The 15,848-nt window shown below is 34.1% G+C and overlaps 1 long non-coding RNA gene across 1 annotated transcript; it reads left to right on the plus strand.

Moving 5' to 3' along the window:
- The first annotated feature begins 8,354 nt into the window (after nucleotides 1-8,354).
- On the plus strand, nucleotides 8,355-12,014 carry LOC116141899. Its single transcript, XR_004129897.1, has 2 exons — nucleotides 8,355-8,710; nucleotides 11,922-12,014. It is a non-coding gene; the product is annotated as an uncharacterized LOC116141899 (long non-coding RNA).
- The last annotated feature ends 3,834 nt before the right edge of the window (nucleotides 12,015-15,848 follow it).

Genomic DNA, 15,848 nt, shown 5'->3' on the forward strand with positions numbered 1-15,848 from the left:
TTGCCTGAATGCCATAGATCTGTGGTTAGACTTATCTTTCTAACACCCTTCAATAGGGTCAGCAACTTCTGCCTCTTGTTTTCAAACGCTCTCATACAATCATTCTTACAAGTATTACAAGAAATCGAAGTCCATTGAGGAATCTCGTACTTCATCTTGTTGTTCAACCCCTCTTCCTCTACAATAGAAAATGAATGCTCATGCATCAGCACCCAATGTGCAATAAGCTCCTTTATCTTCATCATATTGAATTGGCCCCGTAGAGCAGGCAAGATAGGGAAATTTATTTGTTGTTGCCTCAAATTAGCTATTCTCTTTGCACACCGTTTCAAATGTGTATTGAATTGTGTAGTGTTTCCAGTGGCAGTCATTTTCAACTTTGTTTTACAATGAATGCACTCTGCCTTCCTTGTACCACCAGGGAGAACCACCTCCCTAAATTCTGACCACACAGTTGATGTCTTCACTCTCTTCTTCCTCTATAGTGGACTGTCATTGTCGTCTACATTTTCAAGGCTACTCACACTTTGCTCTATACTTGTACCACCTATGCTTGCATAAATGTTACGCCAATCGACTGTTCTTACTGTAACACAATCGTCGACGTCATCCAATGTATGGGTGCTTGAGGAACTGTCTCCCGAGGTCATACCTACAATTGAAAAATAAGACACCATTACAGAGCAATCCATGTCACAAATTTCAAATATGATACCAAGCAAACATCCAATGCTACATCCCCAAGTTTAGAATTACTACTCATTACAAAGCAATCCATGTCACAAATTTCAAATATGATACCAAGCAAACATCCAATGCTACATCCCCAAGTTTAGAATTACTACTTATTACAAAGAAATCCATGTCACAAATTTCAAATATGATACCAAGCAAACATCCATACCAACCATTTGAGGAATCTAGTACAAAGATGGAATTTGATAAAGCATAAAATGGTAATGCCATTTTAAGCAAGTCCATGAAGTTACAAGAATATGCTTACCAAGAGGTTAGAACCAAGATCAATTAAAGGATTCATCATACCATGAGATCTTATAAAAGTTTTAAAGATTGCTTTTGTTTTCATGGGACAATCAGATGAATCCCAAACTGATTCAACGCGAAGTCTCATCAATATAGAGCTACAGTGACAGAAGATAGAACACAAAATAGATGACTACTACCATGTAATTAGCACATGTCCATGGCAATATATATTAGTAAGCCCAAATAAGTTCTGAAGATTTGTCCTGTGCTGTCATGCTACATCAGTGAATATATCAATACAACATTACCTCCATTTTTCTAGAAAAATTGTGTAATGCTTCATTTGTTTACAAAAGAATCTTACATCTATTGAGAAAGAATAATTGTTTTAGATCTAGAGTATTTATTCCTATATTTCATAGTTTAACAGCTAATGTTCTAGTTCTGTAGTGGCAGATATACACCGGTGGTGACTACTGACCATTGAAACTTGGACTATAGCCTAATAGTTAGGTAAGATAGACCCACATGCAGCTTTTACATTGCTTTAAAACTCAAATGGAGTCCCCATTTCAACAAAATTCGGCCATTGTCTACCAATAATGTTCACAGAATTTATGGATAAGAGAGCACTTAGAAAGTCATCAAAAAATACTATCTACAATATAATCTATGTAAACCCTCGAACTGGTAGCAAACATCTTATTCATTACATGCACAGGGGATTCCAAATGTTACAAAGGCACATAAAGCCACACAGAGTCTAAGAAAAAACATCATATTATCTCATTTATAGTTGCAATTATTTATGAGCTTCAACTTCTCACACATCATCATCATCATTGCTATGATACAAGGCTCTATACAGAACAAAAAAATTGATCATTCTGAAACTCATCGGTGGCTGGTGCGATTACGGGATGAAGTCTATCAGTTTCACGGTGGTGGCTGGTGCGATTGCGTGATTTCGAGCAGTCGATTTCACGGTGGTGGGCTGGTGGCTGGTGCACTTTCGCGACTAGGGGGTTTGTGTGACTGTTTTTTCGGTTGTCGAGATCGGCGACAGCGACGGAGATGACTGATTTCACTACGACAGCTGGTGTCTGGTTCACAGGTTCTTTATTTACAATTTGGGAATTAGGGAAACTGAAATTGATTTGGGGATGATACGGGTGTTTTACAATTTTGCACTTTGGGGGGGGTAACTGTTATTTAAAGTTTTTTCACCGCAAAATATCAGTTTAATACCTCATGATTTAAAAACTCACTAAAGCATCCTGTATAAGTGCACAGTGTATACGCGAGCCAGACCCGGCTTGTGAGCCCACAAGCCGAGCTACCCTATGTTCAAACTCGACTCAGTTAATAAACCAAGTTCGAGTCGAGTCAACTTGAAAATTGTCGATTCAAGCTTCAGACGACCTCCAGACGAGTCGAGCCAAGCCAGCTCGCGAACCCCTCGACTTGTCTGATAGTCCTAATCGCAGGGGTGTATATGTTATAGTTCAAGCTTGTTGGGACTTCAAGGTTGAAAGATTTCAAACTTTTTGGACCATTAAGGTCGGCTTGGTCAAACTGTGAACCAGGCCCTTGACCGGGTCAAGGCTTAGTCTAGTTTTCAAAACATTGTTTCATAATGGTTGATATCCAAATATAATATGGATCATTTTTAACATATTTTGAAACCTGTTTAATTTCACAATCACGAAATGTTCAAAACATCATCTAAGTATCACTCATCATAATTATATATACAAAGAATCATCAAAACTAAAACTCCATTGAGTAACATAAAAATTTTAAAACATAAAACTCTTTACTTTTTTATTTTTATATTCTATTCATTCCTAATAACATGTGAATAAAACAATAGAGGTATTATAGATTTCTTATTTTAAAAAAAAAAAATATCTCACCTGAACTAAACTAGTCATATCCTATAGTACTGGAGGTCAGGAGATGTACTCCAAATTGTAAGGATTAAAGTGTAAATAACCCAGAAAACTCACAATTTCTTCACATAAATCATATGCGGTTCTACCCAAACTACTTCATGTAAGAACAAGTTCTTGTTTCCCCAAAGTCTTGTTATTTATCAAAAAAAAAAAAAAAAAAAAAAAAAAAAAAAAAAAAAAAAAAAAAAAAAAAAAAAAAAAAAAAAAAAAAAAAAAAAAAAAAAAAAAAAAACTTTTATTAGCTACTTTTAGCAAGAATAATAGGGTAGTGCCACGTCACATTATATAGAAAACAATAACTTATATCTATTATTCACAAAATCATCAATTTGCTCTGAATCAACTATTGAATCCGCATAAAAAGGCAACGGGTTGGTGCTAATACAAGCATAGCCCCGCATTTGGGACTTAGACCAACAGTAAACTTAAAAATGGGTGCATAAAGATGTCATTCATTCTCTGGAAAATCTAGCAATTGTATTTCAAGGAGCGAGCTGGGTTGGGGCTGGGTGGAGGTTCACCAGCGAACCACTGCCACCACCGTTTTGAACTTGATATTAGTTTCAGCATTTGGATTGTCACTAGCTAAGAAACCAGTAGTAGCTTTCAGGTCTAAGCAAATTACTATGCCACTTTCAGGTATTGACAGGGACTGAAAGTAAATGAGCATCTTTTCTTCTGCTGATACAACTTCTACTTTTCCGATCATTGAAGATATTTCTTCAGAAAAATCAACGTTCTAAACCAGCTATTACTATCTTCAATCCAATGGCAGACAGCTCAGAATCTAGGAAAGTGTGAGATGGGTATTTGAAGTTCAATAGAGAAGCAGGTAGTTTCTATACGGAGATGGTTATCATTTGCACATTAACACCACATAGTGATGGAAAATGACGTGATTATTTCACCCAATGAGAAATTCTACCTAAGAGGCTTCATGCACTGCACAAATGCAAAATATTATCTGTCAATGTTCCAAATTCGTAGGAAAAAAGATAAATATATTTTTCAGAATTCAGATAAAAGAAAGAAAAACTTAAGTATAATCCAGCAACAATTCAAGGTTAAAATCCTGGTCAAGCGAATGAAGATAGCATGAATTGAAAATGAAAACATAGAACAATGTATATTTATCTAAGAAATGAAGATAAATTTCTTAGTTTTTTAACTTCAGACTTTTTCTCTTTTATATTCATACTATAGATAGATATCTCAATAAGCTTTTCTTACTAATACTTTCTTTCATCAATTGCATTGACAGATGTTAAGGAAAAAAAAAAAAAAAAAAAACTAGAATTCTAGTGGGGCAAGTTTGCATTGAACATTATAGGAACCATCATCTGTAATGTTACTTTCAAATAATGTTATTAATCAGTAAAGTAGATGCCAAATTGCAATGGGTAAGGAAATCTCAGCCGCCCACAGTACAAAAAGCCAAGACATATATAATATGATAACTCAGGTATCAGTGACATGAATAACAAACAAGATATTAAATGGTAGTCAACTACATGAGAATGAAAGCGCTGAAAGAGGCATGGTGCAATACTTTGTTAATTTGTATTATCATTCCTTCTCAAATTTGAAGCCTACCAGCTACAAATGCATGTAACACAAGGTCTAAACGCTACCTACCCTATTTTTAAATAGACAAACGTGCTTAAAATTTTTTCCAAAATCAACCTCCAGTAAAAATCAAACAGCGTAGTATTTTCCTTCTTACATTAAGATTTTCCTGGATATAAAATTGCAGCTCATATGGGAACATGATAACTATGGATCATGCACTGAAACACATAATGCAGAGGAATTATTTATTTCGTAGTGTCAACCACTAAGTTGACACCCAGCATGTTAAGAACATTTCAAAATTAGTAAATCTTAAGATATATACTTCCACCACCATGACAATTAAAGGAATAAAATATTCCAAAACTGCCCTTTTCATTTAATAGAAATGGGTACATATGTATTTATAAGAAAATGAAAAACTTTTGGGTGGAACCCTATGGATGTGAAATGCTCAAGAGAGCAACAATAAAGAACTGGAAAAGGTTAAAAATGGAGGCCTCAAACTCTAGTAAATGACAACTATAAAGAATCAAAGAGATTAGTGTTAGCAGAAGTAGGAAACGAGGGGATTTTCTTTGCTTTTTGTTTAAATTCTGAATTCAACTTAATGTAAGTTTTTTAGACCTTTTGTGGCCGTGATATTCAGATATTCTGATGAGAAATCATCCTCATTTCTCAATTCTCCACCCTATCAAAAGCTCTAAAATTCATCTTCCTTCACTAGCTCCATACTGAGCAGGGCAGTAGCATATCCAATGTTTTGTCCCTACCAGGCAAGCCCCTCCAACATAACATGAATCTAATCTCTCTAAGAGTTATGTAAATGTATGAGAAGATGATCTACTATTTCTCCATTTCTTTTGCACAAAGCTTAATAAAAGTTTTATCCTTAAAATGAAAGCACTATCATCCTGACAATTAAAAGACCTGGGGCAAGAACCCTTATCCTGGTAAGATGTTTGAAAATAGTCCCATAATTACTTCTTTTTGCTTGTAAAAGCCATATCTACTCTATGACCTATGTATAGGCAGAATAGTGGGAGTTGCTTGAAAAAGCCAACAGCTTTAAAGTCCTATTGCAATATGGTAGGAAAAAATTGTACTATGGGTTTCTAATTGTTCCATTTTCAATTACTGTACCCTCGGCTTGCTTTCTTAGATTTTCTACTTTGGAATTTAAGTCTTTGCTAGAATTCATAATTTTGTTCTTCAACTTGCTTTATTTGTTAATATATAGGACTTCATAAAGGCATCTGGGCAATGAGAGAACTTATTTGAAGTTTTTAATGTATATGTGGGAAGGATAATAGTGGGAATTTGCTTGAAAAAGTCAGTAGCTTTAAAGTCCTAACTGCAATAGGCTGGAAAAACTTTGTAATTTTCAGTTTCTGTACCCTTGGCTTGCTTGCTATGATTTTTGAACTTGGGATTTCAGTTTTTGCTAGAATTCATATTTTTGTTCTTCAGCTTTTATTATATGTATCGCTTCATAAAGGCATCTAGGCAATGAGAGAATTCATTGAAGTTTTTACTGAATATGTGGTAAGGATAAAAGTGGGAGTTGCTTGAAAAAGCCAGTGGCTAAAGTCCTACTGCAATATGGTAGGAAAAAATTTGTAACTAGGGTTTTTTAATTTCTCCATTTCATTTCTTTGACCCTCGGCTGGTTCTTAGATTTCTAGTTTGGAATTTAAGTTCTTGCTAGAATCATAATTTTTTCTTCAACTTGTTTATTTATTATATATCACTTCATAAACTCAAGTGAGTTTGCTTCACTGTCTGAATTCTCTGTATAAATGGTACAGATTGTAGAGAAATTATGTGAATGACTAAACACTATTTGCCGCAAGTTTTAGTATCTTGATAGAGAAATGAGTTCTGTGAATCGTGCAACGAGCAACAACAAACTAGAAATGCTTTGATTTTTTTTTTTTTTTTTTTTTTTTTTTTTTTTTTTGGTGCACAGGTGCATAGTGGCAAGAAAATTGGGATAAACATTTTTATTATTTTTTTATTTTTCTATTAGACAAAAGTTAATTTTTTTTCTGGTTATTGGACTTTTTATTTATTTGAAATCATATCTACTTTAGTTATCAGGCTTTTGTCTTTTTACGGAATGTTGGCCATTTTATAGTTTAGTTGCTCGTTGATTTCTTGATTTTTTTACCAGTTCTTGAATATTATATGCTTGTTAAACAATGCTTCCAATGTCTCATGCATTCTAGTGAAAAGTATGTGTTTGATGGTCCAACTTAATTAAATATTGATCTTGTAATTGAACATATATTCCACCATTACAGTGTCTACTAATTCTTATTAGTTTTATGAAAATATAAACCGATTGATGTGTTGTCCTGTTTATTGCATATTTATGCATGATATTTTCTCATCCTATTTTTGTCATTTACATGTATATCCATGGTGGAGTCTTCCACTTGTGCTTGAGCTTGTCAAAAGGTGGAATCTAATTGAAATGTTTGGTTCAAGTATTTAGTAATTTGTTAAAGCTTTTGGAGAGACTTGAATTAAATTTAATTTTATGACGCAATGTCTTATGAATGTTCTTTTTTTTTTTTTTTTTTTTTAAAATGATGGATTTAAGTTTGTGCATGGTTCTAGAAGCCGCCCAAGCTTGTGATTAATGTTGGAGTATGGTTTGATATTTTTTTTGTTGAGAGTCTAATGATCTACTTATTGTTCTTGTGTGAAGATTGGTTTTACTAGTTTAGAAGTAGATTATTGTTTTTTATTTCATTTAGTGTAGTGTCTGTTTATCTCATTGATTCTCTTCTCTGTCAACTCTTTGTTAAATTGACTCTAAAAAATTATTCTTAGAGTCCTTATGCGACTTTTTTGGTAAATTTTATGTTGTTCTTGTGATGATGAATCTAGGGAAACATTTTTCTACAAGCTCAATTTCGTTTATGGTTTCTCGTGTCTAGGGTTATTTTAAAGCGGCAAGGTCCTGATATTTATTTAATCATATATTTTATTCCTTTGAAAAAATATCTGGCCTTACTAGAAACAGTGGTGGTATTTTTCTTCTGTATGGATTCAAATGTTTCTGGTTGTGATTATTTACATATACTATTGGAGAAAATAGTTCAGTGTGCATCTTTGTTTTTGTTTTTTTTAAATGTTTATTAGATTTAGGTTATTGATGATGAAGGGAATGCTTAAATTATAAACTGGTGGGTAGGACATGGTACCAAATTGGGTTTTTTAATAAACCTTCTGGAAGAAGACGTTGAGACCTTAGGAGCCATAAGTTTTGTAATTCCATTTCTCTCAGGTTCTCCTTATCCTTAGTGAGAAAACAATGTGGAGTAGAAGTTTGAGTGGAATGATCAAATACATTGCAAAAGGGGATATAAATTCAAGAGAATTATGGAGAAGATGGATGTCCAGTGAGCCAAAAAAGAGGTTTGCGGCTTTGTGGGGGAATGGAGATTACGGAGGATTAGGTTTAGGGAGCTTGGAGTCTCAGTGGAGGCCTGTCCCTGTCGTTTGCTGTGCCTTTGAGAATCAATGCGTTAAAGCCATTGCTTGTGGTGGCACCCATACCTTCCTCTTAACTGTTATTGTCTTTCTAACTTCAATTACTTAATATTTATCAGTTTTCAGCTCATAAATTAATAATCCTCCTCTTCACAGATAATGGTCGCGTTTATGCTACTGGTCTTAATGATTTTGGACAGCTCGGCATATCAGAAAATATAAGTTATTCTTTGGTATTATATTTTTTAACTCATTTTTTTTTTTCCCCATGAATTGAGAGTGCTCTATGTTTGGACTGCTGATTCTAGATTGTTCACTTACTTACTCATTCTTAATTTATCTTTATTTAACTGGTTTGTACACATCTCAACTGGTTATTATCACTCAGCAGCCATTACAGGTGAGAGAACTTCTGATGTTCAAAGTAAATAATGTGGTAAATGCTAGAAATAATTTAATTCTTTATGTTCCTAATTTTCACATTTAAGGCTTCTTGGACAAAGATTACACAGTCAATAATTCTAAGCGTATTTTGAGACTACGACATATCAGGTATCTCTAAAAACCTTGATTGTCATGAGAGGGCTTCCATGAGAATGGATTGAGATAACACTTGGTACTAAATCTAAAGCCAAGTGCGATCCACATTCTCACATTAATCAATTGATATTATAGTTTCACATGAAGGATACTATGAGGTAAATTTTATAAAAAATTGGTATCTATATGTGAAATGTCAATATGCCAGAGTTTTATCATTGGAAAGCTCGATGTTGTATTGTAGTGCCATGATGCATACTAAATATGAAATGTTTTGAACAACTTCTTCCTCATTATAAGTTGGTATGTTACATGATAAACTAATAAGAGCACTTTTAGGCGTCTTGATTATGAGTAAATGAACTTCTACTGTGCATGTGGAGTCAAAGATTGGTCCAGTGATTTTCTTTTTTATGTGTTAGGTACTGGACAATTTTTTTATGTAACTAAGTTAGGCATGACAGAAATATATGTTACCTATTGGAGAGAAATAATAAGATTCAAAATAGATTATATTGTTGTCAGTGTGATTTAAGAGTATCTCGGTAAGTCTATTTATATTAGTGAATTTACAAGGAGGCTATTGTAAATTTGGCAGCATAAACTTCATTTTTTCTATATCTCTCTCCTATAATATGCATCCTCAAGGGGAGCCTAGTCTAGATAGCTTAATTAAAGTATATACAATATCTTGTTAATTGGTATGTTGAAGTTCTACTTCTATAATTTGTCACACATGTACCGGTTGATTTGTAACATTTTGGAATGAGTATGTGGATAACACCAGTAAAACTTGAGTGATGTGATAGCAAGATTAGTCAACAAATTCTTTTATTCATGTATTGTGTATGACTAGTATTTTGTTCGGATACAAATAAAGAATCCTTTTTTTTAATCTACTTCTGAGTTTTCTTGTTTATTTTTGCAATTTCTTCTCTCTGTAGCTTTTTTCTTCTTGAGTTGGAAATTTATTCTAAAATTTATAGAATGTGAACTTTTAATTCAACTAAAATTTCAAGTATGTTCACATGCATTGGTCGTTAGGTTCGGTATTGCACAACCAATTTGTATATACTTGAAATTTTAGTTATGTCCAAGAATCATAACTTGGCCACAAGTGGTGGAAATTGTGGTCCTGGAGATATTGAGGTGATCATTATTATTCTATGGGGGAGAAACTTCCTCATTTGACTCTGTCTTTTTTTGTTTTTTTCTTTGCCCAACTCTGACAAGGATTTTTTATTTAACAAATTTTCTTTCTTGGGACTGATACCTTTTTGGTCTAAGTCAATGCGGATTCAGCATCCCAATATTGATTTTTGGTTTCTTCATTTTGGAATTCTCACTCGATCCAAGGCGGTCGTATGTTTGTTTTTAGAAGAAAGCTTAAAGGGCTGAAAGCATTCTTTAATGATTGAAACTTGAATCACTTTGGTAATGTTGAGACAACAATGATTTGCTTTATTTCCTATTCCTTTTGATCCATGTTTTGGTTTTCACTGCCTGCAATTTTTCATGCTCAAGACTCTATTACCTTCTTAGCTCTACGTCAATGATTTAGCACCCTGGTTTGATGTTTGATTTCTTCATTTTGTAGTTCTCAATCAATCCATGGCTTTCCAATGTTTGTTTTTACAAAAAAGTGTATGGGCTCAAAAGGTTTTCCTTGATGATTGGCACTTGAATAATATTGGTTATACTAAAAAAGGCAATGAATATTATTGGTTATACTTCCAGATTTTCTATTATTTCAAATCCATGTTTTGCTTTCTATTACTGCCAGCTATTTTTCGTTATCAAGACTCTTACCTTTTAGTCTAAGTTAGTGGATTCGACACCTGATTTTGATTTGTTGTTTCTCATTTCAAAATTCTCGCTTGAACCATGGCTATCTAGTGTAGCTTAAAGGGCTCGAAGCTATCCTTAATGATTGGAACATGAATTATTTTGGTAATGTTCAGAAAGAAATGAATTGCCATGTTGTTACTTCTATCGTTTCTATTATTTCAGATGCATGTTTTGTTTTGTCGTAAAACTGCTCAGTTAAAAAGAAAGTTTCTATATATATTTTTTTTTTGATTAAGTGTCTGCTTTTGGTGACTATGTAGGATCAATTTTTAGGTATTTTGTTAATTTTAAATCCGTTGAATCTTTGTTGTCGCTTCCGTGAAGGAGGGAATGTGGATATACAACAATGTCATGGTGATAGAAATGTAGGAAATAGTAAATAGTTTATATTTTGAATTTGTGTTATTTTTCTAATGTTGACTAATTTACTGTTTAGATCTTTCATGCTAACCCTCGTAGAACGTCATACGATATCTAGTTGAGAATTTTGCTGCATCTATTGAAGATCATGTTTGTTATAGCTTTCATGAAATAGGCGATGCAGATAAATAGCACAATGTCAAGGTGGTATTAAATCTAGAACTGATGATGCGCCTCTTTAAGTGAGTGGAATATAGACAATATCATCTTGTTATTTCTCCTGTAGGCATCTAGGCTATGAGATAGCTCATTTGAAGTTTTTTACCGAATTTGCTAATAAGGATAATAGTGAGAGTTACCTGAAAAAGCAAGATTGGTTTAAAAGTGCCATTGCTCCAACTTCAGTATGGTGGGAAAAAAATTGTGCTATAGGTTTTTTTATTTTTTGCATTTTCAATTTTTGTACCCTCGGCTGCTTTCTTACAATTTCTACTTTCGAATTTAAGTGTTCGCATTCATATTTTCATTCTTCAATTTTTTTTTCTTTTTTAATAATGTGTGAATTCTTTGTATAAAGAACATATTGTAGAGATTCTGTGAATGACTAAACATTGCGGGCCTCAAGTTTCAACATCTTCATGGGGAAACGAGTTGCAGTGAATTGTACAAGCAACAACAATCTAGTAATTTACTCTAATTTTCTTCTTTTTGTGTGCATAGGTGCATAGTGTCAAGAAAACTAGGATAAAGCATTTTTCTCAACCTTTTGACTTCTTCATTAGACTTAGGTTTAATGTCTTTTTTTGGTTATTGGACTCCTCTTTGAATTTTGATTCTGTAGACTATCTTCTTGTTATTTCTCTTGTAGGCATCTAGGCAATGAGATAGCTCATTTGAAGTTTTCTACTGAATTTTGTACTAAGGATAATAGTGAGAGTTGCCTGAAAAAGCTAGATTGGTTTAAAAGTGCCATTGCTCCAACTTCAATATGGTGGGAAAAAAAGTGGGCTATGGGTTTTTTAATTCTTTGCATTTTCAATTTTTGTATCCTCGACTGTTTTCTTACAATTTCTACTTTGGAATTTAAGTGTTCGCAATCATATTTTTGTTCTTCAACTTTATTTTTTGTAATAATTTGTGAAATCTTTGTACAAAGGACAGATTGTAGAGATTCTGTGAATGACTAAACTCTATGTGCCTCAAGTTCCAACATCTTAATGGGGAAACGAGTTGCAGTGAATTGTAGAAGCAACAGCAACCTAGTAAGTTACTCTGATTTTCTTTGTTTTGTGTGCACAGGTGCATAGTGGCAAGAAAACTAGGATAAAGCATTTTTCTCACTTTTTTGACTTATTTGTTAGACTTAGGTTTAATGTCTTTTTTTTAGTTATTGGACTCTTTTTTGTTTTTCTTTGTTGATTCTGTAGACATTATTAGAATCATATCAACTTTTGGTTATGAAGTCTTTTGTATCTTTGAGCTGTAATCGAAGGCCATTTCATAAGTTTATTTGCTAGCTGATTTCATGATTTTTAATCAGTTCTTGAAATTACTGTATGTTTATTGAAGGATGCTTCTAATGTCCTCCTTCATACATTTGAGTGAAAAGTATTTGTTTATGATGGTCCAACCTTTAATCAAACATTTATCTTGTAAATGTACATATATCATTCTTGCCATTGTAATGGTACAAGAATAGGATGTCTTCCAAGGTCTTCTTTGTTCTTTTCTGAAAAATATCACACCCTATCGATCATGTTATTTTCTTTTGCTGTTGTTATATTTTGCATATGTATGTCGTGATATTTTCTCGTCCTATTTTTGTCATTTTTTGTTTTAGTATCCAAATGTGGAGTCTTGCACTTGGACTTGAGCATGTTAGAAAGGTGGGGCTTTTATTGAGATGCTTTGTTCAAGCATTTAGCAATTTGTTAAAGTTTTGGGACAGTGTAACTCTAGAATTTAGTTTTAATTTTATGATGCCTTATGAATTGTTCTTTTTTTTTTATTATTTTTTTAATGGATTTAAGTTTATATGATGTTATCAAGTTAGAGATCTGGATATCAAGGTTAGCTAGTGGTTAATGTTGGAGTATGGTTCGATATATGGGTTGTGGAGAGTTGCATAATTATTGGGTATGAGTTCTAAGTCTAATGTACTCGTTGTTGTGTGAAGATCGGTTTTATTAGTTTACATTCCAAAAAGATGATTGGTAGTAGGGTAGATCAGCTAGGTAGAATACAAACTTGTCAAAGGCAGTGGCGGGTTCAGGAATGGGATTTCCCTCAGGCGGGAATTTTCGGTGAGCTAACTAACCTTTTCTTTTATTTATCATTAACATTCTTTTAACTCATTGCTATGTAACAATACATCGAAGCATCCATTTATGATTGGACGAAATCGAGAATTTCATCCTCATTATCATGTTAAACTTGTCAAAGGCAGTGGCGTGTTAAGGAAATTAGACCTTGGAATTTTCGGTGAACTAATGAACTTTTTCCTTTATTCATCATTAACATTCTTTTAACTCATTCACATGTAACAATACATCGAAGCATCCATTTATGATTTCTCAAAATTAAAAATTCATCCTTATTATCATGTTAACTGCACAACTATATATAAAGTGTTATGATAATAGCATCCTTTTTTCATTGAATGTAATCTTTGTTTGTCTCAAATTTCTTTTTCTGTTCTAACTCTAGAAAATCATTATTATGGAGTCCTTTTGCGACTTTTATGGTTTGTTGTCAAGATGATGATCTGGGCAATCGATTTTTTCTATAATTGAACAGAATATAATCAATGAGGACTACTTTTTAATTCTAGAAACTTAAAAGGTTTACAATGTGAATGCAATTATTATAGACTAGGCTTCTGTTTATAAAGTTATGTGACGCCCCGCTATCAATTAAAACCATAACCTCTTTGCCCTTAATTTTCCCACTCAACTTCATGGTTTTAGGTCCATTGATCCCAACTACCAAACTAATCAACAACTCAGCCTCTTTGGGTACCTCTTCTTCCATTATTTCTTTTTCATTCGTTACCTCTTCCTCCCTGTTTTCCTCTTCATCAATCAACAATACCTGGAATTGCTTTTCCCTGCATTTATGCCCTGGTAAGTATTTTGCATCACATTGATAACACAAGCCTCGTTCTCTTTTCCTCTGTATCTCGATCACAGTCAATTTCTTAAATGGAAACTCTCAGCAGAATGTGCTGGTTCTGCTACTTTTTGAAGCCGTTGACCTTGAGCTACCGTAGCTTTTAGATGGAATTCTTCGGTTGGGAGTTATATTTTGGGAGAAGGTGTAGGTTTGGTTATCAGATCTGGGTGAGTTGTATGGGTTATTTGAAGAGTGGGCTTTCAAACTTTCATCATATCTAAATGAATTAGAAATAGATTTAGGCCCAGAAGTTACCTATTCGGCCCAAGCCTGCACGAGCTTCTTCTAGCGCAATATTCCTCTCTTCTATGCATTGGGCCAGCAAGGTCACCTGGTTAATGAATTGGGTCGGGTTAACAAATCGGGTTGCTGCAACTTTATCTCTGCCCAGATCTCTGGTTTTAACCCGTTTAGAAAAGTTGTTTTATGGACGTCTTTTCTCTCCCCCAGTGTTAGCGTTGCAACCTCCTCAAATCGTCAGCGAAAATTTAGCATCGATCCTCCTTGCCTTATCGACATCAACAGCTTTAAGGGGCTAGCCTTTTGTATCCTACTAAACCTCTGTAGTAGCGCGACCTTGAACATTGGCCATGTCATCGCCGTCGTCCTCAACTTTGTCCACTGGTACAAGTGGAATGCTTCTCTTTCCATGTGAAGACTGTCGATAAAACCTTGTGCTCATCGGGATTTGATTTATCTAGAAGTAACGCTCCACTCGGGAGATCCACCCATAAGGGTCTTCATCGAAAAAGAGGGGCAGCTCTAGTTTCTGATCACCCAAGTCACGACAATTCCACCCTGGCCTGCCTGGGTACAATCCTTCTCCACCCTGGTGTTAGTAAACGGTCTCATATACGCAGCGGAAACAAAAACAAATATAATATAGAGATCGTTTACATGAGCCAAGATCAAGGGTATAATTTTATAATTCATATTAAAATAAAATCTGCAGGAAAAATAAATCTGATTTTAAAGAAAACAAACGCACGTTGGAGGCTCCTCCAAATTTGTCAACGAATGTTTTGCTATCGATCCAAGTGTAGGATCGAACCCACGTAGTCCACACGAAGACAATCTCAAAAAGAACCAAAGAGGGATTTGCTAGATCCTCTTTGGCTTCAAGATTAAGAAGAAAGCAAATCAATTGAATTGATTTTTGGCCAAAAGGTGTTGCTGGCGTGGGAGAGAAAGAGAGGGGCTGTGTGTGTTTTAATTTCAAAAGAAATCAATTCCTTTAATTCTTTAAAACAATTAACACACACTTTTCCTTCTATAGTTAATCAAGTTGCCCTAATCCCATATGGAATAGGCTTGGGCTCCAACCCAAACGCCCCATGTTGCCAAACACTCCCAATTTGATATTTTTATTTTATTTTCCATCATTATCTCAATTAAAATCAATTAATATATATTTAAATATATATTAACATTTAACAATAATGATAATATATTTAAATATGTGCGAACACACATTTAAACGTAATTTCACTTATTTAATTTTTCTAACAAATTAAATAAAGGCTACGACCTCAGCAAATTTAATTGCACTGTGAAATTACCAAAATACCCTTTCGCCTTAAAAGACGAAAACGCCCTTCTTTCTTCTTGGATCTTAAATTGTCTTCTATGTGTGTGACCCATATGCTCCTCATCATATCCAGTGTATAGTATCGCGATAACACCAGTTAATCGCTCACTAATACACAGACCAGATTGGCCCCTAGCAAGGCATCATGCCACCCGATAGATTCAGATCGCAAAGTAGCTACTTGTCAACGATATGTTAGAGCCTCCAACCCACGCCAAATTGGTGCAAAAACACCAATTTGGCGTGGGTTGGTACTCCAACCAGCGTCAAACACTGCGCCATTTTGGCGCAATGCTACAGTGCCGCGCCAAATTTGGCGCGGCACTGTA

This window comes from Pistacia vera, unplaced genomic scaffold (genome assembly GCF_008641045.1).
Source record: "Pistacia vera cultivar Batoury unplaced genomic scaffold, PisVer_v2 Contig400, whole genome shotgun sequence".
NCBI lineage: Eukaryota > Viridiplantae > Streptophyta > Magnoliopsida > Sapindales > Anacardiaceae > Pistacia > Pistacia vera.